General features: G+C 36.4%; 1 protein-coding gene across 1 annotated transcript in view; it reads right to left on the bottom strand.

The window, feature by feature from the left end:
* The window catches only part of LOC124230917 (zinc transporter ZIP9), a 50,234-nt gene that overhangs the window by 15,471 nt on the left and 20,292 nt on the right, over positions 1-14,471 (bottom strand). The gene's annotated exons all lie outside the window — the stretch shown is intronic.

The following is a 14,471-nucleotide window of genomic DNA, read 5'->3' as shown; positions in this document are numbered from 1 at the left end:
CACCATTCATCTCCAGAATTTTTCATCATCCCAAAGGAATTTGTTAATCTGAAGATTTTTTTCTAATAGTGATTTCACTTGTTTTTTTAGCTAAATGTCTAAATCGCTCTTTAAAAAAAAACAACTTTATTGAGGTATAATTTACATACAATAAAACACAATGAGTTTTCACAAATGTAAAAACTCTAGTAAATACCACTAAGGTCAAGATATAGTATATTTAAATATTCCAGAAAAGTTCTCCTGGGTTCCTCTGAAGTCAACATGTCACTCCTGGTCCCAGGCAAGCACTGATGTGCTTTTTGTCCCCAGAAACTTTTCCTTTGTCTAAGATTTCGTATAAATGGAACCATACAGTACAGACTCTTTTGTGTCAGGCTTCTTTTGCTCAGCATAATGTTCTGAGATATCTATGCTTTGCATGTACCAGTAGTTTGTTCCTCTTTTTTGCTGAGGAGTGTTCCATTGTATGGATATATTACAATTTGTTTATCCTTTCATCTGCTGATGGACATTTGGGTTATTTCCAATTTTGGTCTATTATAAATAAAGCTGCTGGGAACATTTAGGTCCATGTCTTTCTGTGGATATATGTTTTCTTTTCCCTCAGGTAAATAAATATCTAGGATCAGAGTTGATGAGTTGTGTATATGTGCAACTTTATAAAAAACTCTCAAACTGTTTTCCAAAGTGGTTGTACCATTTTACATATCCAACAGCAATGTATGAGAGTGCCGGGTGCTCCATACCATTGTCAACATTTGATATTATGAGGCTTTTAAATTTTAACCATTTTTACATACTTGATCGTGTCATCTGTAAACAGTTTTATTTCTTTCCAATCTTTATGCCTTTTCTTTCTTTTTCTGGCCTTACTGCAGGCTGGAATCTGGCTGGGGACCCCAAGGGCGATGGTAACTACAAGAGGCTGAGAGGAGACAGACAGGCTTTTTTCCCAAGGTTAGGCATCTTACTTGTAGGTTTTTCAAATATGCCCTTTCTCAGAATGGAAGTTTCCTTCCTTCCTAATTTGCTGAGAATTTTTTAATGAATGGGAATTCAATTTCGTCGAATGCTTTTCTGTACCTGCTAAGGATGATAAAATGGTTTTTCTACTTTATTTGATCAATCCAATAAATTAAATTGGGTTTTGGATATTAATCCAACCCCTGCTTTGCACTTCTGGGATATGCCATTTGGTCAAAATGTATTATCCTTTTTACGTATTGCTGGATTCAATTTGCTAACATTTGGTAAAGAACTGTTATATCTACATTCATGAGGGATATGTGCCTATAACTTTTTTCTCGTAATATCTCTGAGTTACACCGGCATCTTAAAATGAGATGGAGTGCTCCTCCAAGAGATAGAAAAGACCTCCTCTAGCCAATTAATTTTCATTTTATTAATTTAAACAAGGTCTATGAATATCAGCAGTTATTTTGATGTTAATGGTAATATAAGTAGTTTATGAAATTGCTGAAATGAGATTTATGACAATGTTTTTTAAACTTTTAAAACCATGACTCATAGTAAAAAAATAAATTTTATATGATGATCTAGTAAACACACATACATATGAAAAACTAAATTAAAAATTTCACAAAATAGTCCTTGACCTTACAACGGTTACAATGCACTCTTCTATTTCTTTCTCTCTTTCCCCCTCCCTCGCACTCTTTTTAAATGCTGGTCACAAGTCCAACTCACTACATTTATTTCAAGACCCACTGAGTTGCTACCTCCAATGTGAGAGCACTACTGGAGGTAAAGAGAGACTCAGAGGAAGAAATGGATGATTTTGGAATAAGGGGCATATTCTGGAGCCTAGGCTGCAGTGGTCAACTGAAGAGAGGTGAATGCTAGACAGGCCAAGGAGAAAAAAGTGGGCAGGTTGTATGTGCCCACCCTGTCCCGCATGCAAGCAAAATTGTCAGCAGTAAGGATTTACAGCCAAAGAACTGAGTGAAAGCTCAGAGATGAAAAATAATTGCTTAAGAGAGAAGCAGTCTAAGAATCTTGAATCAGTAATGTTGGACAATTAAAATGTAACCTCACGGTACCATGAATGTGTTTATAGTTTGGAAAAATCATTGAGCTATACACTGCCAATATATGTACTTTTCTGTGTGTATGACATATACTTTCAATAAAAATCAATAAACTCAAAATGCAGTACTCTGATGCTCAATACTGAGATGGTAGAACTCATCATTTTTCCAGTAGGTCTTCTTTGTGCACTGGGAGAAGAGTTTAGCATAGCCTTAAGAATATGAAATAAATGAAGTAAAATATGTGATTTTCTCTAGAGAAAAGGCAATTTTGGGTGTGCTTCCATAATATACAGAACCACAATTTAATTTTTCACATTTATAGATGTTAAGAAGCTATCCATGTGAAGTAAATCAGAATTTTGGTAGCTACAATTTTCAACACTATTGAGAAAGATGCTACTGGAGAGGATTTGAATCATTACCTTTTCATAAGGTACCCCCTTAACATTTAACAAACTGGGCTCCTGTCTCTGCCTCTGCCTACACTCAGTATGAGTTAATGAATCCATGGGCCTTCCATGCTGCTTCTCCTAGATAACACCTTGTCCTTCGAGACTCAGCTCATAAGTCCCCTCCTCCTTGAGATTTTCTGTGTCCTCATCCCCTCATGCATACACAGCACATGGGATGTTTCTCTATCATAGGTCTTATCTCTCTACATTATAATTCAGACATCAGAAAACAACAATACATGGGTCGGTGGCTGCTTTTGTAAATAAAAGCTGCATGGGAACACAGCCATGCTCATCTGTTCATGGACTGTCTATGGCTGCTTTCATGCTACAGAGTCGAGTAATTGCAACAGAAACCATACTGCCCACAAAGCCTAAAATATTTACTATCTGGCCCTTTACAGAAAAAAATTGCCAACCCTTGCTGTCATTGATTGTCAATTTATTCATTTTCCATTGGCTGTGAATTCTTGAAGGCAGGGGCTATATCTTAGATCTCTGAACTGCTAAAAATCAATATTAATACACCCACTCTTCCTTCTACTCTGGACATAAAACTCAACCTAGCAAAAACTAGGATCTCAAAAACCAGCTATTTAATTAAAATACATTAAGTTGTGCATGCATGTATGTTACTCATGCACGACAGAGCTTTCAGGTTATTAGGGCTGTTTCACTCAGGGCACTGGTTGGTAATTCACCAGCTGAGACATGTTCCATGTCACACTCCCTGCTGCAAAGCACACAAACCAGTGATGTTATCATTGGACATCGCACATCAGACATATATTTCTCACACCACTAACAGAGTGTTCAGATCATCATTATGAACTTGATGCTTTCCCTAGACAGTCATACAGGAGTCTTTCCAGTAAGTTCTATCAGTATGGTAGGTGGCCTTCCCGTCACAGACACATATGTTAAATTAAATGAAACAGAATCAGTTTACCCCTTGAAGAGATTCTTTGGAGCTCTTCCTTCAGATAAATACATACTTCTATAAAGGAATCAAACCTTCAGGTAATCTGACTTTGTTTTGAGGTGATCTTCCAGCTTTGATTTTTATGTTTTTGGCTTTTGTTGATTGTTTTTAATTTCTTAACTTCTACTCAAAGCTTATAACCTTTATAGCTCTCTATCATATACTTTTTTTTTTCTGGCAAAGACCAACAGTTCTTTACACTTGACACGTGTTTTCAGTAATAATTATGAAAACTTCTACTTAATTATGATATATTCTGTTTCTCACATAAAAAAGAAAACTTGATCATAGTCAAATGCACAAAGCTGACATTTTGAAGAAATGTTAACAAATCTTTGATCAAAATATTACTGTGTTTCTGAAAGAAAAAAATCTATTATAAGTTAGGAAACTAGATTTCTTTAGCAGATAAACAGTGCGTTGGTGATGTTAAATTCCTGACAGTGTACACCATGTAGCAGAGTCTCATTAAGAGTGTAGCTTCAGAATAAGACTGCCTGTGTTCAAACTCTGGTCCTGACACACTGGCTGAGTACCTTGGACAAGTTATTCAACCTCTTTGTGGCTCAATTTCCTCATGGACAAAATGGTGCCTGCCTCAGAAGGTTGTTGTGATGATTAGAGAACATATGTGAAGAGTTTCACGTAATACCTGGTATATGGTAAGTGCTCACCAAATGTTCAAGAACATAGTTATATATTAAATAGAATTAACCTGGTAGATCCATTTTCAAACCTCTTACGTTAAATATTTGACCTGACTATCTGGTCAGATACAATACTGCGCAATAAAACAATGCTGGGAGAAAGGGAGAGGAGGGAGCAGGGAAAAAGCAGAGACCAGACATTTTAGCAGACAAAATAAGTAGAAGAGATAGGCCTTACTAGTCCACGATCGTTCATGTTTCAGAATCCTGAGAATAAAGTATAACAAGAGTTTTAAAGAGCTCTGCTTTTATTAATGAATGACAGGACAAGTGTTAAAAATAACAGCAGATTTAACCCTCTCCTTTTACTTAGATGTAGAGCAAAAAATGAGAGAGAAAGACGTAAGATTCTTCTCTAAAGAATCTGATACATGGCATTCTCAGACAAATTAGTAGGATAATCTATATTGAATCATTCTTGATGACAGTTTTGATGATTACCCCAACAGATATGAATATATCACATTTATATTTAGGTCTTTGACCCAATAGCCTGCCTTCCTAAACATACCAATTCTCATGTTCCAGAGAATTATGGTGCTTTCAAATTTTAGTTCCATGGTAAACAAGGACTGTAGTACTCAATAAACTATGTTCTTAAAACTTGTTTCTATAGAAAGACAGTTTTCTCATATGAATGCTGATAATCATCTAATTCCAGTGATTTTAGAACTATAATTAAGGAGAGTATGTGAGAGGTTCCCTTTTACATGAATTAGTATTTAATAACGCTCATTAAAGTGTCAGGGCACTCACCATGGTATACTGAGCTCTAAAAAAAAAATCTGTTAATTATCATAATTATAAAGTCCATAGAAGAACTAAAACATAGGCTGTAACATGTAAACAAACTCCTTTCTTGAAGTTTAGAGAAAAGTTGGTATGATTTACAATAAAGAAAGAGAGGGAAAGGGTGAGGGGAGAAAAAGATAACGTAGCAGAAACTAAAGGGAAGTGTCTAAGCTCACTGGTAGGAAGAGAGATGTGGAAAATCTAGAGACAGCTTAGTTTAAAGCTAATATCACGGCTGAGCTACCTCAAAAAATTTTTAATAAAGTGGGTATTAACACTTTACTTTATAAAAAGAATAATGGGACTTCTGGTGCTGGCCAAGATGGAGTAAACCCACTATAGCCTCAATCACACACTAATTACAACAAGAACTCTGGAGGAAACACACAAAGAACCACCACCTGAGCATACAAAGAGTAAACAATAGCAAAAGGAGAGAGGGCAGCAAAAACTTCAAAAGAAAGCCTGTCCTTCTGGCCAGAAGACCAGGAAGAGGGCTGCTGAGAGGTGTTGGTACAGAAGGAAGCTTCCTCTTTTTTCTTTTTCTTTCCTGCTCTTTTTTCTTTCCCAGCCCTGCCTTGAAGGCAGTCTCAGTTGCAGAACAACACAGGCAGTTAAAATCCCAAGAGAAACTCCATCTTTCTGGCCAGAGTAACTGGAAAATGGGCCCCAGTGGTCTGAAAAGTATGAGGGGAAATGAGGATATTCTGTTCTTTTCTCCTGTCACTTTGCCCTCAAGGCAGCCCAAGTTACACAGAACTATGCAGTGACAGCACAGGCAGATAAAACTCCTAGAGAAACTCCACCTTTCTGGCCAGTGGACCAGGTAAAGGGTCCCCTGGAAGCCAGAGAGTGTGAGAGGAATACTGGAGAGGAAAGAGCCAAGTGGGGTTCCCCTAATCTTGTGTATCAATGGCACAAGTCCCAGATTCATCCCTGAACTCTACAGGGACAGGACATACCCAAAGCAGCATTGCAGAGGCTTTGAAAACTAAACTAAAATTGGAACCATCACCCAAAAAAGGCAACACAGAATTGTCAGTCTGAACCCAACCTGGTTAACTGCCTGCTAAAACAAAACAAATAAACATTCTCCAGAGGATTTTGAGAGGACCCAAAGTCCCAAATTATAACACTAAAAATACCCAATAAACAATTCAAAATTACTTGCCACACAAAGAAACAGGAAAACCTGACCAACTATCAAGAGAAAAGACAATCAACCCAAACCCAAGAAAACTCAGATACTGGAATACTCAAAAGACTTTCAAGCAGCTATTATAACTATGTTCTCTGGAGTAAAGGTAAATACACTTGAAATGAATGGATGTCATCTGAAGAAGCAGAAACTATAAAAAGGAACCAAGTGGAAATTTTAGAACTGAAAAATATAATATCTGAAACAGTACGTTCACTGGATGGGCTCAATAGCAGAATAAAGATGACAGAGGAAAGAAACAATGAACTTAGTTACAATGGCAGAGTTGAACAGTACCAACAGAGATCACATGGCTCACAAAGTCTAAAATATTTAGTATCTGACTCTTTACGGAAAATGTTTGCTGACCCCTGGTCTAAACATACCAATTAGAAGACAGATCAGATTTTAAAAACATGATCTAATCGTAGGCTGTTTACAAGAAATCCATATTAAATGTAACAAATGACATATGTAGGTTAAAAGTAAATGGATGGAAAAAGATATACCATGTAAACACTGATCAAAAGAAAACTGGTGTGGCTATGTGAATATGAGATAAAGAAGACTTGGGAACAAGGAACGTTACCAGGGATAAAGAGAGACATTATACAATGATGAAAAGGATCTGTTCATCAACACGACACAGCAATCCTAAATGTGTAGGCAACTAGCCAAAGAGCTTCAATATGCATAAAGCAAAAGAGAAATCAATGAAATAGAAAGGAGAAAAATCAATAGAAAAAAAAGTCAATGAAATCAAACATGGTTCTTTGAAAAAAATAAAAAGGCATTGCTACAAACATTAAACGGATAATAAAAGTTTACTACGAACAAACTTATGCCCTATCAGGCTTTCAGTGGATTTCTCAGCAGAAACCTTACAGGCTAGGAGAGAGTGGAATGATACATTCAAAATTCTCAAAGATAAAAACTTTCAGCGAAGAATACTCTATCCAGTGACAATATCCTTCAGATACGATGGAGAAATAAAAACTTTCCCAGATAAACAAAAGCTGAGGGAGTTCATCACCACAAGATTCCCCAGCCCTCACACGAAGTGATTAAGATGGTTTTCATACCTGAAAAAAAAAGAGAAAGGGTTTACACCACCTTGATCAAGGAGATAAATAGGCAGACAAAATCAGAAAATTGCAGCTCTCTATCAGAATAGGTGAGCAAACAATTATAACATTAAAGATAAAGGGAAGGAAAATATAAAAAATAAATATAATCTCATCATTTTAACCACAAATTCACAACACAAGATGAAATAAGTTGTGATAACAACAACGTAGAAGGGGAAGAGGAAAGGGAGGGAAACTGTTTAGGCTAAGGAGATAAGAGGCTATCAGAAAATGGACTATCTCCTCTGCGAGATTTTTTATATAAACCTCATGGTAACCACCAAACAAATAATCAGAACAGATACACAAACGATAAATAAAGAGAAAACTGAGAAAACCATCACAGAGAACTACCAAACTGAATTGGTAGTCCAAAATACATGGGACGAGAAACAAAGGGAAATACAGAACAACCAAAAATTGAGTCATAAAACAGCAGCATTAAGCCCTCATATATCAATGATCACTCTAAATGTAAATGGATTGGATTCTCCAACCAAAAGACATAGAGCAGCAGGATGGATTAAAAAACAAGACCCAACAATACGCTGCCTCCAGGTATCTTGCCATCGTAAAGATACGATGTGTCTTTAGAGCACATCTCAGCTCTAAAGACAAACACAGGCTCAGAGTTAAGTGATGGAAGATGATACTCCAAGCTAATAGCAAAGAAGAGAAAACAGGTGTTGCTATACTTATATCAGGCAAAGCAGATTTCAAGATAGAACAGGCAATCAGAGACAAAGAGAGGCAGTATATAATGATAAAAGGGACACTCCACCAAGAAGACATAACACTTATAAACATATATGCACCCAACACAGGAGCACCAAAGTACATAAAGCACCTATTAACAAACCTAAAAGGAGATATGAGCAACAACACAATAACAGTAGTGGATCTTAACATTCCAGTTAAGTCAATGGATAGATCAACCAGACAGAAAGTCAACAAGGAAATAGTGGATTTAAATGAAAACCTAGACCAGGTGAACTTAATAGATATATACAGAAACACTCCATCCAAAAAGAGCATAATACACATTCTTCTCAAGTGCACGTGGAACATTCTGAAGGATAGAGCATAGGATGGGAAACAAGGCAAGCCTCAATAAGTTTAAGAAGATTGAAATCCTATCAAGCATCTTTTCCGATCATAATGCTATGAAACTAGAAATCAACTACAAGAAAACAGCTGGGAAAGTGACAAATATAGGAGACTAAACAACATGCTACTGAACAAGCAATGGATCATAGAAGAAATTAAAGGAGAAATCAAAAAATATCTGGAGACAAATGAAAATGAAAATACATCATACCAACTCATATGGGATGCAGTAAAGCAGTCCTAAGAGGGAAATTCATAGCAATACAGGCCCACTTTAAAAAACAAGAAAAATCTCAAATAAGCAATCTTAAACTACACCTAACAGAATTAGAAAAAGAACAAAGCCCAAAGACAGCAGAAGGAGGGAAATAATAAAAATTAGAGCAGAAAAAAATGAAATTGAAACAAAGAAAAAAAAACAGTAGAAAGGGTCAATGAAACTAAGAGTTGGTTCTCTGAGAATATAAACAAACTTGACAAATCCTTAGCCAGACTAAGAAAAAGAGAGAGAAGACTCAAATAAGTAAAATTAGAAATGAAAGAGGAGAACTTACAACAGATACCACAGAAACATAAAGGATTATAAGAGAAAACAGTGAAAAACTATATGCCAACAAATTGGACAATCTAGAAGAAATGGATAAATTCTTAGACCCATACAACCTCATAAAACTGAATCAAGAAGAAATAGAGAATCTGAATAGACCAATCACAAGTAAAGAGATTGAAACAGTAATCAAAAACTTCCCCAAAAATAAAAGTCCAGGACCAGATGGCTTCTCTGGAGAATTCTACCAAACATTTAAAGAAGTTATTTTAATATCTACCCTTCTCAAACTATTCCAAAAAACTGAGGAAGGCAGAACACTTCCTAACACATTCTATGAGGTCAACATCATCCTGATCCCAAAGCCAGACAAGGACAACACAAGGAAAATTACAGGCCAATACCACAGAAGAACATAGATGCAAAAATCCTCAAGAAAATATTGGCAAACCAAACACAGCAATACACTAAAAAGATCACACATCATGATCAATGGGATTTATACCAGGGACACAGGGATGGTTCAACACCAGCAAATCAATCAATGTGATACACCACATTAACAAAAGGATGAATAAAAACCACATGATTATCTCAATAGATGCAGAGAAAGCATTTGACAGGATCCAACACCCATTTATGATAAAAACTCTTAATAAAATGGGTAAAGAAGGAAAGTACCTCAACATAATAAAGGCCATATATGACAAACCCACAGCCAACATCATACTCAATGAGGGAAAACTGAAAGCCATCCCTCTGAGAACAGGAACAAGACAAGGGTGTTCACTCTCGTCACTCTTATTCAACATAGTACTGGAGGTTTTGGCCAGAGCATTAGGCAAGAAAAAGAAATAAAAGGAATCCAAATAGGCAATCAAGAAGTGAAACTCTCGCTGTTTGCAGACAACATGATCTTATATATAGAAAACCCTAAAGAACCCATCAGAAAACTATTAGAAATAATCAACAAATACGGCAAAGTGGCAGGGTACGAAATCAACTAACAAAAGTCCACTGCATTTCTATGCTCTAATAATGAACTAAAAGAAAGAGAACTCAAGAATACAATCCCATTTACAACCACAACAAAAAGAATATAATATCTAGGAATAAATTTAACCAAGGAAGTGACAGACCTATACAATGAAAACTATAAGACATTATTGAAAGAAATGGATGATGACCTAAAGAAATGGAAAGATATTCCACGCACATAGATCAGGAGAATAAATATAGTTAAAATGTCCATATTACATAAAGCAATCTACAGATTCAGTGCAATCCTAATCAGAATCCCAATGACATTCTTCACAGAAATAGAACAAAAATGCTAAAATTCATAATGGGGAAATGAAAGACCCTGAATAGCTAAAACAATCCTGAGAAAAAAGAATAAAGCCGGAGGCATCACAATCCCTGACTTCAAAATATATTACAAAGCTATAGTAATCAAAACAGTATGGTACCGGTACAAAAACAGACACAGAGATCAATGGAACAGAACTGAAAGCCCAGAAATAAGACCACACATCTATGGACAGCTAATCTTTGACAAAGGAGCTAAGAACATACAATGGAGAAAGGAAAGTCTCTTCAATAAACAGTGTTTGGGAAACTGGACAGCCACATGCAACAGAATGAAAGTACACCATTATCTTTCGCCATACACAAAAGTTAACTCAAAATGGACCAAAGAGTTGAAGGTAAGACCTGAAACCATAACACTCCTAGAAGAAAATATAGGCAATACACTCTTTGACATCAGTCTTAGAAGGATCTTTTAAAATATCATGTCTACTTAGATGAGGAAAATAAAAGAAAAAATAAACAAGTGGGAGTTCATCAGACTAAAGAGCTTCCAAAAGGCAAAGAAAACCAGGACAAAATGAAAAGACAACCAACCAACCGGGAGAAAATATTTGTAAAATCATACATCCGACAAGGGGTTAATTTCCAAAATATATAAAGAACTCAAGTCAACAACAAAAAAACAAACTATATGATAAAAAAACGGGCAGACGATATGAGTAGACATTTTTCTAAAGAAGATATGCAGATGGCCAATAGGCACATGAAAAGATGCTCAACATCACTAATCATCAGGGAAATGCAAATCGAAACTATCCTGAGATATCACTGTACATCTGTTAGAATGGCTATAATCACCAAGACAAAAACTAAATGTTGGAGAGGATGTGGAGAAAAGGGAACCCTCATACACTGCTGGTGGAAATGCAAACTGGTGCAGCCACTGTGGAAAACAGTATGGAGATTTCCCAAAAAATTAAAAATAGAAACACCATATGACCCAGCTATCCCACTACTGGGTATTTATCCAAAGAACCTGAAATCAACAATTCAAAGAGACTTATACACCGCTTTGTTTATTGCAGCATTATTCACAATAGCCAAGACGTGGAAGCAACCCAAGTGCCCATCGACTGGTGAATGGATAAAGAAGATGTGGTATATATATAAAATGGAATACTACTCAGCCATAAACAAGGACAAAATCATCCCATTTGCAATAACATGGATGGACTTTGAGGGCATTATGTTAAGCAAAATAAGCGAGACAGAAAAAGACAAATATCATATGATTTCACTCATATGTGGAAGACAATACATGGATAAAGAGAACAGTTCAGTGGTTACCAGAAGGGAAGGGGGTTGAGTGGTGGGCATAGGGGTAAAGGGGCACATATATATGGTGATTGACAAATAATGATGTACAACTGTAATCTCACAATGTTATAAACTATTATGATCTCAATAAAAAAAAAAAAAAGGCAGACGTGAAATAGAGAATAAAAGCCCAGTGATGGTAAACATGAAGTTACAAAACTTAAATTACCTTAATACCCAGAGTTAGAAAACTTCTAATACAGGATAAAGAAGTGCACTTAAAATTATTTGACTTAAGATACTTGAAAGCTGCGAGAATCCATCTCAAAAACATGAACAGTATTGTACTATCTGGAATTTTATGTTTTACTTCATGTTACTTTATGTAAAAGAAACTTTTAGAAATTACAATTTAATAAAATGTGAAAAAAAATTAAAAACTACTCTGTGAAAGACACTGTTAAGAGAATAAAAAGACAAGCCACAGACTAGATGAAAATATTTGCAGGTCACATATCTGATAAAGGACTTGTATCCAGAATATATAAAGAACTCTCCAAACTCAATAATAAGAAAACTCAATTTAAAAAATGGTAGGGGCTGGTCCCGTGGCCGAGTGGTTAAGTTTTCGTGCTCTACTTCGGCGGCCCAGGGTTTTGCTGGTTCGGATCCTGTGTGCGGATATGGCACCGCTCATTAGGCCATGCTGAAGCAGCGTCCCACGTATCACAACTAGAAGGACCCACAACTAAAAACATACAACTATGTACCATGGGGTTTGGGGACAAAAAGCAGGGAAAAAAAAAGAAAGAAGATTGGCAACAGTTGTTAGCTCAGGTGCCAATCTTTAAAAAAAAAGGGGGGTAAAATATCTGGTTTCACCAAACAACATACAACAATGGCAGTCAAATGCAGGAAAAGATGTTCAACATCATTAGCCATTAGGAAACTGCAAATTAAAATCACACTGAGATACCACTACTCACCTATTAGAATGACTGAAATAAAAAACTAGCAAAACAGACAACACCAAGTGCTGTCTCAAGGAAGAGAAATCAACTAGAATTCTCATATATTACTGATGGGAATGCAAAATGGTACAGCCAGTATGCAAACAAGTTTGGCAATCTCTTATGAAGTGAAACACACACTTACCTATATGACCCAGCAATTCTACTTACAGGTATGCAAAAGAAATAAAAACTCATGTTCACACAAAAACCTGTACACAAATGTTTATAGTAACTTTATTCATAACCACCAAAACTGGAAACAACCCATACGTCTTTTTAACTAGTGAAGGAATAAAGAAACTGTGGTTCATCCAAACAAGGGAAGACTACTCAGAGCTATAAAGGTACAAACCATTGACACACAGAACCATATGATTACTCTCAAATGCATCATGCTAAGCGAAGAAGCCAGACCCAAAGGCTACAAGATTACATTTACATGACATTCAGAAAAGGCAAAACTATGGGGACAGAGAAGAGACGAGTGGTTGACAAAGGCTGGAGTGGAGGAAACGTCTGACTACAAAGGGGCAGCATGAGGGAACGTTTTTGGTGTGACGGAACTGTTCCGTATTTGAATTGCAGTGCTGATAACATGACTATGCATTTGTCAAAACCTGCAGATGTGTATACCAAAAAGAGTTAGTGTAAGATATATACATGAAAATAATAAAAAATTTAAATAATGGCTTAGAACTGGAGACTAATCTATGATGAAAGGTTAAAGAGACTGTAACGCTTATTTTTAGAAAAGCAGGTTGTTGTTTTTTTTCTGCTTTATCTCCCCAAACCCCCCCTGTACACAGTTGTATATCTTAGTTGCATGTCCTTCTAGTTGTGGGATGTGGGACGCCATCTCAACGTGGCCTGATGAGCCGTGCTATGTCCGCACCCAGGATCTGAACCCTGGGCCGCCGCAGCAGAGCGCGCGAACTTAACCACTCAGCCACGGAGCCGGCCCCGAAAAGCAAGCTTATAAAGCACACTGTATCTGTTTTCAAATGAGTCTGCAAAATTATTTTGGGCCAAAACCAAGAAAACTGAAAATAAAGGAACGCAATCCAACATACAGTAGCTAAATTTAACCTTAAAATTATACCTGAGATATATGTGAATTATATCTCAGTAAAACTTATTAAAAGAAAAAACAAAACAATACTTGAAGCACTTCTTCCTTCTACCTCAGTGTTTCTCAAACTTGTCTGATAAGCATCGTTTGACAACTTGTTGAAAATAGATACTCCCAGGCCTCTTCCCCGAGACTCTGATTCCAGTAGTCTAGGTTGGGAGCCAGGAAATTATACTTTTAAAATGCACCCCGCCCTCAAGGAACTTTTATTATCAGACAAGTTTAGAAAACAATTGCTACCCATAGTTCTTTCTTAGCTACAATGCCAAGAAAACAATTTTAATTGTCTATTTAGTCTCGGTGTGAATGTTTTCTAGTATACCAGGATAGTGATCTCTACAGTGGAATAATCACACCCAGAAAAATTCAGGACAATCCACCGAGATCTGAAAGAAAATACTAACCTATATACGTTTACGTTAAATCTCATAATTCAAAAGTTTCTATTTTAGGAGTGTGTTTTATAATATACACAGTAAACCAGTACAATAGTGCATGTATGTCTTTTTTCCCCCAACAGGATGTGTGATCAAAAAAGAGTGGAAACTACTGCTTTAAAGGATCCTGATTTATTATTTTTTCCCATTAAAGCTGATCAATCCTCAGCCTCTGTCCTATTTTGCAATGAGACCCTGACAATCCTCAAATATAACATCTGCCACCACTCTCTGCCTACCAAACTCCATTATGCTCATATTCACACCCAAGCACAGGCGCATCATCACTCTGGATAAA

This window comes from Equus quagga, chromosome 20 (genome assembly GCF_021613505.1).
Source record: "Equus quagga isolate Etosha38 chromosome 20, UCLA_HA_Equagga_1.0, whole genome shotgun sequence".
NCBI classification, from domain to species: Eukaryota; Metazoa; Chordata; class Mammalia; order Perissodactyla; family Equidae; genus Equus; species Equus quagga.
The sequence above is the reverse complement of the archived record's forward strand: the minus strand, read 5'-3'. Positions and strand labels throughout refer to the sequence as shown.